This window comes from Staurois parvus, unplaced genomic scaffold (assembly GCF_062004578.1).
Source record: "Staurois parvus isolate SC_StPar_1 unplaced genomic scaffold, SC_StPar_1.0 ptg001935l, whole genome shotgun sequence".
NCBI classification, from domain to species: domain Eukaryota; kingdom Metazoa; phylum Chordata; class Amphibia; order Anura; family Ranidae; genus Staurois; species Staurois parvus.
Window position 1 is genome coordinate 73969 of NW_028319731.1, and position 12594 is coordinate 86562.

Consider the following 12594-nt stretch of genomic DNA (forward strand, 5'->3'; position numbering starts at 1 on the left):
GAGGATTCTGGGCCCACTGTCACTCTCATGAAGTCTGTTTCTGATTGTTTGGTCAGAGACATTCACACCAGTGGCCTGCTAGAGGTCGTTTTGTAGGGCTCTGGCAGTACTCTGTTCCTCCTTGCAAAAAGGAGTAGCTACCGGTCCTGATGATGGGTTAAGGACCTTCTTTGGCTCTGTCCAGCTCTCCTAGAGTAACTGCCTGTCTCCTGGAATCTCCTCCATGCTCTTGAGACTGTGCTGGGAGACACAGCAAACCTTCTGGCAATGGCACGTATTGATGTGCTCTGGAGGACATCCTGGAGGAGTTGGACTGCCTGTGCAACCTCTGTAGGGTCCAGATATCGCCTCATGCTACCAGTAGTGACACTGACCCTAGCCAAATGCAAAACTAGTGAAAAACAGTCAGAAAAGATGAGTAGGGAATAGCAACAACAAATATCAGTGGCCACCTGTAAAACCATTCCTGTTTTGGGGGTCGTCTTATTGTTTCCCATCTAGTGCACCTGTTGTTAATGTAATTAACACCAAAAGCAGCTGAAACTGATTAACAAACCCCTGTGCTACTTAACTGACCAGATCAATATTGCAGGAACTTGATTCTATACTCTGATTAAAAAGCATTCCTTTTTTTGAGCAGTGTATATATAATCTCTAACAGGTAGGGGTGAGCCTAGGGATACTCCAACAAAGAACTATAACTTGGCAATGAGGACTTTATTCAGATCCAAACTTCAGGGTGAAGACACCCACTTTGAAGCTGTAACACTGAGCAACAGGTAAACAGGGATCCAAGTAGAGATGCAGTCCTGAATGCAGAAAAATAGTAGTTAAAGATCTTCCAGAGATATTTAGGAAAGTCTCTAGATCCCGAAAAGGCTGGTGCTTACTGTTTCTGATCTCCAGGCAACTGTGCGTAGGGTCAGCAAACTTCAGTACTCCAGCAGCCTGTATCCTGGGCCTGTAGTAGATTTTCTGAGAGTACTCCAGGAAGGATAGGGCAGAGGTCCTCCAGCCAAGCTGTTGCTGGGACTCCACAAAGTGTTGCAGTCCAAGGTAAAACTTCCAGGAATGCCACAGCTATGAGGTTGGCTTGCTCCCCCAGGAACAAGAGGCCTTCTGCTTTGGGCCCTAGCCCAGGGGTCTCCAAACTATGGGTCCTCCAGCTGTTGACGTACTACAAGTCCCATCATGCCTCTGCCTCTGGGAGTCTTGCCTGTTGCTGTCAGAGTCTTGCAAGGCCTCATGGGACTTGCAGTTCCCCAACACCTAGAGGGCCATAGTTTGGAGACCCCTGCTGTAGCCTATTTACACCTCCCACAGCCCCCTGCTGGTCACCTGCAGATTGACCAGGGATTGACTGGGGAGATACAAATATGCAGGCAGGGGTCATATTCTGTCACCCACTATGTTCCAGGATCCTAAACCTATAGAACTCAGAGCAGATATAACTAGTCAAACCATGACTCCCTGATTACAGGGAGGCCAAAAACTAAATTTAACAAGAACAGTAGCTCTATGGGGCACTACACATGTATGCTGTTAAGCAAGGCCCACCTATAACTTTTCATTTTCACCATCACAGGAGTAAGCTCTCAAACTCTGAGCTCAGAGCTATTGAATCAGGGGAGAGAAAGCACATGTGAGGGGATTGAACCAGAGAAAGACCTTGCTCCTATGGTGGTGAAGGTGAGCAGTTATAGCTGGGACTTGCTTAGCAATGTCCTGGGTGTTTTCAGTTCCGACTTCAAGATGTTGCCTGCAAAGAGGTTGGGAAGATCAGGAACACTGAGATGAAAACTAGGATAAAAAATGTCAGATCCAACCTCCACACTTCACACAGTACAATGAAAGAGCTTCAGCAAAGTATAGAAAGGTGGCGCATTGCAGTACAGTATGCAGGGGTATTATTACAGTTACTGAAAACACATTTCATCATTTTTGATGAGTATATAACTGGACTGGAGGGTGTTGCCTGGAGTTCCACTTTATTAATAAGATCTCACATCTCCCTCTGGCAGGCTGCTAAGGGAAGAACAAAGTGTTCTGTGACACCAGGGGGGCCTCAGTGTTGCTGTGATTGCCAGCCCGTTGGGCCTGCCTGGACCTGTGTGCTGTATCTGAATTCTCAACCATTGATGTACAGTACAGCATGAGTGTACTGAAGCTGTGATAATGACAAGTGAATCCATCATCTCTCTTCTCTTACTCAGACTTCTAATCTAGCAGAGATCTCGCTTCAAGTAGAAAAATGATGAAGGGAAGGTGCCTTCTTGCTCATATCCCTTCACATTTAACCTTCCACTTTCTTTAATTTTCTGTGGTTCACTGATGCTTCTAGCCTGCCCTGTCATCCCCTCTCCTCTCAGGAGGTGGCGCCCTTGTCTTATAGTACAGCTGGGTGTACTTTGTAATTTCATCCATAATGGCATAAGATCAGCATCAGCATCAGCCTGTGCTGGGGAGGTAATGGAACCTGAATATGGATTACGAGGAGGAAATACATAAATTAGAGTGAAAAAAAAAATCCATGTAAATATCCGGACTTCATAAATTCACAGGTTTATGCATTTTAATGTTATTAGAATAGATGGCTTTGGGATTGTGCATGAATGTAACTAGCACACAGAACCCATAATCTCATCCTTCATTTTATGGGCATATTATTAACCACCCTTGGAGGAAAAGTAGGTTTATTTCATGAAATGCATTTACATAAACTGACAAATTTACATATACTGTAGTGCTAAAGGTTTTTTCTTAAAGGAATAGTGACGTCTTCTACAGAAGAGAATTATTACTGGATGCGCTAAGATAATGTCTTTGCATTCTGACAATGTGTTACTTTTAAATCCACTGTTCCTCTTCTTTAATAATGACATTCTTTCAATATTCTTCCTTTTCCACCATACATAATCTAAGGCTAATTTATGCAGTAGCTGACTATCAATGTTTACTGCTCTTGCACAGCATTGCCTATCTGCGATTTGACATTCGCACCTCTCCAGCATTAAAGCGGTATGAAACCCAAACCCAAAAATGCAATATATTGCAGCTTACCAATCATTAGACGCTGCGGCTGCATTGGTTTCTTTTTAGGTTTTTCTTCCTCTGTTTCACCTGGTAATTTGACCAGTAGAACTCCTCCTGTATTAGAGAGCCCCCACTCTGGATGAGGGAACACATGGGGCACAGCAGACAGCAGCATTGTCAGTCTGGGAGAGTGGGGGGGGGGGGGGGGGGAGTGTTTGATGTAGTGGCAGATTTAGATACATCAACAAATTAAAGCCTAACTCAAACTTTAAAAGCAACTTATTCCTTTGTGGATAAAGCTTTTACATAAATAAAAGCTAGTTATTGTAAGCACCCCTGTCAGGAGGTAAACGGTATGTCTCAACCTTCTAAACTGCTACATCTGCAAGACCGCTTGTTCTTTTGGAAATAAGGGAAAGAAAGCCTAAAAAGAAAATGCAGCCACTATATCTAAGAATTGATAAGCTGCAATATAATAAATGTTTGCGTTTGGGTTTTACTGCTTTAAGTGCGATAGTGGTGCGATTTGCGAATTGAAATCGCACCTGAAATCGCATCTAATGAATGTGCCAATGTCTTAGCTTGTGCAATTTGCTGTAGAGCGATTTCTAACGTAGTTCTTGCATCACTTTTTCTGCAGTTTTCTGCGATTTCATATACATAAAATACAATGGAAATCGCAATGCAAATCTTAAGAAATTGTTGAAAATCTTCACAAGTCGCAATAAAGTCTTCAGAAATTGCACACAAATTGCACGATTTTAAATCACAGCGGTGTGACCGGTGACTAAGGTGTAGTTCTGAAGTCAGTCTTTGTTTCACAGATGTGGCTTCAAGATCACACCCCCTGTCCTGGGTGGAGAGGTGAGCATGAACTTGCACTTGACTGAGCCCAAGTATACAGCCTACTAGACACTGGAGAGAATTGGAGAAAGCATTTGTAACATTTTTCTGGATGTATAGCCCCTTTTAAAAGGTATTTACACACTGTACTGTTGTATGAAAATCTGATTTCTGGCAGAAGGTTCCCACATAAAAATGCAATGATGGGCTGTATAGTATATGTTTATATTCACGCGTTTCTGTGCAAATGCGTACACATGCGTAAAAATCCTTATAGCTTTTCTTGGATTGTGTTGTACACGTGTAAAACACTGTTCAGTAACACAGATTTTTGTATTATTTTTTTTTACTGATCTACACGCAGCAACTGTGTGTACAGGTGCATTAAAACAATGGACTCCTAGATTAGATTTAAAAAAAAATGCCTGGATGCCCAAAAACGTTTTTAGGCATCTGTGTGCCACAGACCTTAAACCAGAGCTAAACCCAATGAAATAAAGCAGAAAGTCCCACTTTCAAAAATTTCAGGCAGCAGGCTCTTTATTGCATGTACAGTAATTTCTCTTCTGCAAAAAAAGAAACCTACATGCCTGCTCACAGTCTTCTTTGGAAAATACACTGAGCTGTTCAAGTGCAGCTCCGTTTACCTTCTGGCACTGTGCCTGTGTACTGGGATGAGTGCACTCCTGTGCATGTGCATGAGAGACGTCATCCACCGCCAATGAAGATGGCTGTGCCCTGACACCTGAAAGAAGCTGGGTAGATGATGCTGGCGCTGGCAAGGGTCATCAAACTGTTAAAGGAAAGGTGAGTTCATGGATTTTAGCTCCACTTTAAAGGTTTCTCGAAACAGTTACATTCAAGGTATGCTGTAAATGAAAACTGTCACAGTTGCTTGTGGTCTCCATCAACCTGTCAAGCTATCAAATGAGTGGTGTCATGACTAATCACATGTGCAGCACCATGGCAACTACAGGATAAATAGAGGCTAAGATGGCAGCTTCCATGCCTGTAAAGAATAGGGGTTAGTTATGCTTTAAAACAGCGATGGAGAACCTATAGCACATGTGCCGCAGCTGGCACACAGAGCCCTCTCTGTGTGGATCGCCTCCCCCCCAGCAGCCATCGCCAATGCGCACGCTCTGAACCGAGTCTCAGCTCGTCCAGTGACGTCATCGTGCCTGACATCTGGCTCCTGAGCGTTCCAACCCTATCTTCTGGATCCTATACACCCACACAGCCAGCTTCCAGACCCAAAAGAGCGGTGTCACCTGCAGCACAGCAGTATCTATGAGGATTTCTTACCCTGGCACAGCACACCTTGTTGTTCCACAAGACGTTGGACTATGGCAATGCCTATATCTGTTTACAAAAATGTAAGTTGCTCTCATACTGACTTGTATATAGCCATATTTTATTTATTTTTATTTCAGGTACTTATATAGCGCCGTCAAATTACGGTGCGCTTTACACATATATATTGTACATTCACATCAGTCCCTAACCCTCAAGGAGCATACAATCTAAGGGCCCTAACTTACATTCATACATACACATATTAGAGCCAATTTAGACAGGATCCGATTAACCTACCAGCATATCTTTGAAGTGTGGGAGGAAACTGGAGTACCCGGAGGAAACCCCCACAGGGAGAACATGCAAACTCCAGGCAGGTGGTGCTGTGGCTGGGATTCGAACCAACTACCCTAGTACTGCCAGGCGGAAGTGCTAACCATTTAGCCACTGTGCTGCCCCATATTTTGATAACATTTACAGACATATCTTATATGGGTGGGGTTAGTAAATCATTTTTGTTATTTTTGTGTTTTTCTAGACTTCAAGTGTTGAACACCAAAAATGAGCACAGTAAAAAAAGCAAAACTGAAAACATAGTGGAAAATCATTCCAAAAGGCCTGGACATAGTCATTTGGAAAAATACATGCACATGTAGAAATTATGTTTTTTTCAATAAAAAAAACCTGAATCGTTGAAAGCTCAGTATTCAGGTTTAATGGCAATGTTGGCACTTTGAAGTAAATAAGTTGGTTTTGTGTTGCAATTTGGGCACTCAAAAAGGTTTGTCCTTTCCCGTTTAAAAGATCCTGCACCAAATTCAAGAAAACCCTATGAATGTTTTGGTAAAAGTTCTGACATGTAAGACACATTCAGGTACAATAGTTCCTATTTGCGTCACTTTGAGAATCTATTGCTATGGTGTATTAGTTGGTATGATCAGAATGTAGGGAGGGGGCAAAGAGATTAAATATTGTAAAAAAGACAAAAACAAGTTTGGGTAGTGCAAAGGGTTGCATAGTGGAGGGAATCGGTGAGATTGGATTGTGATCAGATAGATATTGACAACCATGTTCTTTCTACTTTCTCTGGAGAATGCTCCTAGTGTGAACAAGCGACGTGTGACAATTTTTACACATTGATGGAAACACCCACCAGGGTACCACCATGCAATCAATGAGGTTAATGAGAGGAGCCACGGCTTGAGATGAGTTGGCAGCTCTGTTACATTGTTGAGATACTCTGTGTTCCCAAACAGCACAAGTCTATTCTCTATACTGAGTGCTTCGGCTTCCAGCAACATAATGAACTGGCCTTTAATCTGACAAATGAAGAATTGTAATTAGCAGTCAACAAAAAGCGCTGTAAAGGCTGGAGGGGGAGAGGAGAAGCAGGTGAGAGAACCAGCTGAAGGTAATTAAAATACTCCTTTTTATAGTTATCCTCTTCCTTTTTCCTGAGCCTTTCTCATTTATATTTGCTGGTTGCAGACACCAGATTACGATGTAATTGGGTGCAATAAGATCTCTGCTTTGTTTAATGACTGCTACATGTGTAGAACATATCAAAGATCATCAGGGTGGATAAAACTGACTCATCAGCATGGCTGGATTTCAACGCAACCTTTGGTGATTGAAGTGGAACTTAACCACTTGCCCACTGGGCACTTTTACCCCCTTCCTGCCCAGGCCAATTTTTAGCCCTCAGTGCTCTCACACTTTGAATGGCATTCAGTCATGCAGCACTGTACCCAGATTAAATTTTTATTATTTTTTTGAGACAGAGCTTTCTTTTGGTGGTATTTAATCACTACTGGGTTTTTTATTTTTGTGATATAAGCAAATTTTGAAAAATAATGCGTTTTTCTTAGTTTATATTATAAAATGTTGCAAATAAGTAGTTTCTCTTCATATATTCAGACCAAAATATATACTGCTACAGTTCTTTGGTAAAAATAACCCAAAACAGTGTATATTATTTAGTCTGTGTGAAAGTTATAGGCTCTACAAGTTATGCTACGTTTCATTGAAAATTGATCAATCCTGATGTACTGGCCTTTCCCTCATTTCTTGAGGCACTAAAATGCCAAGACAGTACAAATACCCCCCACAAATGACCCCTTTTTGGAAGTAGACAGTCCAAGGTATTTAGTAGGAGGCATGGTGAGTTTTTGGAGTCGTCATTTTTTTCCCACAATTCTTTGGAAAATTAAGAAAAAAAATTTTTTCTCCCACAAAATTCTCATTTTAACAAGTTATTTCTCATACACGGCATAGGTACACCCCAAAACAAATTCTGTTACTCCTCCTGACAAATTATACATCTCATTTCCTGACTACCTATCACATTTTTGAAGGCCCTGGAGCACCAGGACAAAGGAAACACCCATAAAATTGCCCCATTTTGGAAAGCAAACACCCCAGCATATATTCTATGAAGCATAATGAGTCTTTTGAATATGTTGTTTTTCGGAAAATATGGAAAGAAAAGGAATTTTTTTTTTTTTTTTACACAAAGCTGTCAATCTTTATAAGATATTTCTAACACACAGCATATACATACCAAAAATTAAACCCCAAAATACATTCTGCTACTCTTGAGCATGGGGATACCACATGTGGGACTTTTTCACAGCCTAGCCACATAGAGAGGCCCAACATCCAAGGAGCGCCTTAGGGGCATGTTAGGGTGCACTGATGACTGCGGAGACAGGTACACTAATAGGCTGCACTGATGGGCTGCTGTGACAGGTACACTGATAGGATGTTCTGAAGGGCTGCTGTGACAGGTACACTGATTAGGGCTGCATTGATGACTGCTGTGACAGTTAAGCTCATTAGCACTGCATTGATGACTGCGGTGATGGTACACTGATTAGGGCTACACTGATGGACGCAGTGACAGGCACACGGATTAAGGCTGCACTGATGACTGTGGTGACCATACACTGATTAGGGCTACACCGATGCACTGCGGTGACAGGTACACTGATTAGGGCTGCACTTATGCACTGTGGTGACAGGTACACGTATTAGGGCTGCACTGATGCACTGCGGTGACAGGTACACGTATTAGGGCTGCACTGATGCACTGCAGTGAGAAGTACATTGATTAGAGCCACATTGATGCACTGCGGTGACAAGTACACTTATTAGGGCCGCACTGATGACTGCGGTGACAGGTACACTGATTAGGGCCGCACTGATGCACTGCGGTGACAGGTACACTGATAAGAGTTGCGCTGATGACTGTGGTGATGCGTGCACTGATTAGGGCTGCTATGACAGGTAAACTGATTAGCGCTGAACTGATGGCTGCGGTGACAGTTACACTGATTACGGTTGAACTGATGATTGTGGTGTGAGGTACACTGATAGGCTGTACTGATGACTGCGTTGACAGGTACACTGATTAGGGCTGCACTGATGACTGTTGTTGTGACAGGTACACTGATTAGGGCTGCACTGATTGACTTCATTGACAGGTTCACGGATTTTGGCTGAACTGATAACTGCGATGACAGGTACACAGATTAGGGCTGCATTGATAACTGCAATGACAGGTACACGGATTACGGCTGCATTGATATCTGCGGTGACAGGTACACGGATTAGGGCTGCATTGATAACTGCGGTGACAGGTACACGGATTAGTGCTGCATTGATAACTGCAATGACAGGTACACGGATTAGGGCTGCATTGATAACTGCGATGACAGGTACACGGATTAGGGCTGCATTGATAACTGCGGTGACAGGTACACAGATTAGGGCTGCATTGATAACTGCGATGACAGGTACACGGATTAGGGCTGCATTGATATCTGCGGTGACAGGTACACGGATTAGGGCTGCATTGATAACTGCGATGACAGGTACACGGATTAGTGCTGCATTGATAACTGCAATGACAGGTACACGGATTAGGGCTGCATTGATAACTGCGGTGACAGGTACACGGATTAGTGCTGCATTGATAACTGCAATGACAGGTACACGGATTAGGGCTGTATTGATAACTGCGGTGACAGGTACACGGATTAGGGCTGAACTGATGGCTGCGGTGACAGTTACACTGATTACGGTTGCACTGATGATTGTGGTGTGAGGTACACTGATAGGCTGTACTGATGACTGCGTTGACAGGTACACTGATTAGGGCTGCACTGATTGACTTCATTGACAGGTTCACGGATTGGGGCTGAACTGATAACTGCGATGACAGGTACACGGATTAGGGCTGCATTGATAACTGCGGTGACAGGTACACGGATTAGGGCTGCATTGATAACTGCGGTGACAGGTACACGGATTAGGGCTGAACTGATAACTGCGGTGACAGGTACACGGATTAGGGCTGCATTGATAACTGCGGTGACAGGTACACGGATTAGGGCTGCATTGATAACTGCGGTGACAGGTACACGGATTAGGGCTGAATTGATAACTGCGGTGACAGGTACACGGATTAGGGCTGCATTGATAACTGAGGTGACAGGTACACGGATTAGGGCTGCATTGATAACTGCGGTGACAGGTACACGGATTAGGGCTGCATTGATAACTGAGGTGGCAGGTACACGGATTAGGGCTGCATTGATAACTGCGGTGGCAGGTACACGGATTAGGGCTGCATTGATAACTGAGGTGACAGGTAAACGGATTAGGGCTGAACTGATAACTGCGGTGACAGGTACACGGATTAGGGCTGCACTGATAACTGATAACTGCGGTGACAGGTACACGGATTAGGGCTGAACTGATAACTGCGGTGACAGGTACACGGATTAGGGCTGCATTGATAACTGCGGTGGCAGGTACACGGATTAGGGCTGCATTGATAACTGCGGTGGCAGGTACACGGATTAGGGCTGCATTGATAACTGCGGTGGCAGGTACACGGATTAGGGCTGCATTGATAACTGCGGTGACAGGTACACGGATTAGGGCTGCACTGATAACTGCGGTGACAGGTACACGGATTAGGGCTGAACTGATAACTGCGGTGACAGGTACACGGATTAGGGCTGCATTGATAACTGCGGTGACAGGTACACGGATTAGGGCTGCATTGATAACTGAGGTGACAGGTACACGGATTAGGGCTGCATTGATAACTGCGGTGACAGGTACACGGATTAGGGCTGCATTGATAACTGAGGTGGCAGGTACACGGATTAGGGCTGCATTGATAACTGCGGTGGCAGGTACACGGATTAGGGCTGCATTGATAACTGAGGTGACAGGTAAACGGATTAGGGCTGAACTGATAACTGATAACTGCGGTGACAGGTACACGGATTAGGGCTGAACTGATAACTGCGGTGACAGGTACACGGATTAGGGCTGCATTGATAACTGCGGTGACAGGTACACGGATTAGGGCTGAACTGATAACTGCGGTGACAGGTACACGGATTAGGGCTGCATTGATAACTGCGGTGACAGGTACACGGATTAGGGCTGCATTGATAACTGCGGTGACAGGTACACGGATTAGGGCTGAACTGATAACTGCGGTGACAGGTACACGTATTAGGGCTGCACTGATGCACTGCGGTGACAGGTACACATATTAGGGCTGCACTGATGCACTGCAGTGAGAAGTACATTGATTAGAGCCACATTGATGCACTGCGGTGACAAGTACACTTATTAGGGCCGCACTGATGCACTGCGGTGACAGGTACACTGATTAGGGCCGCACTGATGCACTGCGGTGACAGGTACACTGATAAGAGTTGCGCTGATGACTGTGGTGATGCGTGCACTGATTAGGGCTGCTATGACAGGTAAACTGATTAGCGCTGAACTGATGGCTGCGGTGACAGTTACACTGATTACGGTTGAACTGATGATTGTGGTGTGAGGTACACTGATAGGCTGTACTGATGACTGCGTTGACAGGTACACTGATTAGGGCTGCACTGATGACTGTTGTTGTGACAGGTACACTGATTAGGGCTGCACTGATTGACTTCATTGACAGGTTCACGGATTTTGGCTGAACTGATAACTGCGATGACAGGTACACGGATTAGGGCTGCATTGATAACTGCGATGACAGGTACACGGATTAGGGCTGCATTGATATCTGCGGTGACAGGTACACGGATTAGGGCTGCATTGATAACTGCGATGACAGGTACACGGATTAGTGCTGCATTGATAACTGCAATGACAGGTACACGGATTAGGGCTGCATTGATAACTGCGGTGACAGGTACACGGATTAGTGCTGCATTGATAACTGCAATGACAGGTACACGGATTAGGGCTGTATTGATAACTGCGGTGACAGGTACACGGATTAGGGCTGAACTGATGGCTGCGGTGACAGTTACACTGATTACGGTTGCACTGATGATTGTGGTGTGAGGTACACTGATAGGCTGTACTGATGACTGCGTTGACAGGTACACTGATTAGGGCTGCACTGAATGACTTCATTGACAGGTTCACGGATTGGGGCTGAACTGATAACTGCGATGACAGGTACACGGATTAGGGCTGCATTGATAACTGCGGTGACAGGTACACGGATTAGGGCTGCATTGATAACTGCGGTGACAGGTACACGGATTAGGGCTGAATTGATAACTGCGGTGACAGGTACACGGATTAGGGCTGCATTGATAACTGAGGTGACAGGTACACTGATTAGGGCTGCATTGATAACTGCGGTGACAGGTACACGGATTAGGGCTGCATTGATAACTGAGGTGACAGGTAAACGGATTAGGGCTGAACTGATAACTGCGGTGACAGGTACACGGATTAGGGCTGCACTGATAACTGATAACTGCGGTGACAGGTACACGGATTAGGGCTGAACTGATAACTGCGGTGACAGGTACACGGATTAGGGCTGCATTGATAACTGCGGTGGCAGGTACACGGATTAGGGCTGCATTGATAACTGCGGTGGCAGGTACACGGATTAGGGCTGCATTGATAACTGCGGTGACAGGTACACGGATTAGGGCTGCACTGATAACTGCGGTGACAGGTACACGGATTAGGGCTGAACTGATAACTGCGGTGACAGGTACACGGATTAGGGCTGCATTGATAACTGCGGTGACAGGTACACGGATTAGGGCTGCATTGATAACTGCGGTGACAGGTACACGGATTAGGGCTGAACTGATAACTGCGGTGACAGGTACACGGATTAGGCCTGCACTGATAACTGCGGTGACAGGTACACGGATTAGGGCTGAACTGATAACTGCGGTGACGGGTACACTGATGGCTGCTGCTGTCACAGGTACAGTGTTCAAAGCTGTGTTCTCCTCACACACAGGATGTGTTTGTGAGGGGAAACCGGTAACAGCAAGTTACTGCTGTTTGTTGACATCACGTGATCGGCTGTGATTGGGCACAGCCAATCACGTAAAAAGAACCACTGACATTGGCCCTTTA

General features: G+C 44.9%; 1 long non-coding RNA gene across 6 annotated transcripts in view; it reads left to right on the forward strand.

Moving 5' to 3' along the window:
* Positions 1-12594, forward strand: part of LOC149433201 (uncharacterized) — a 139135-nt gene that overhangs the window by 44363 nt on the left and 82178 nt on the right. For 3 of the 6 annotated variants that reach the window (XR_016308863.1, XR_016308862.1, XR_016308858.1), the window contains exon 1: positions 3827-4009. The exons of 1 other annotated variant lie outside the window; for it this stretch is intronic. This is a non-coding gene — a long non-coding RNA (uncharacterized LOC149433201). Of the gene's footprint in view, positions 1-3826; positions 4010-6458; positions 6584-12594 lie in introns of those variants that run through there. 2 more of the 6 variants (XR_016308861.1, XR_016308859.1) reach the window with 2 other exon arrangements.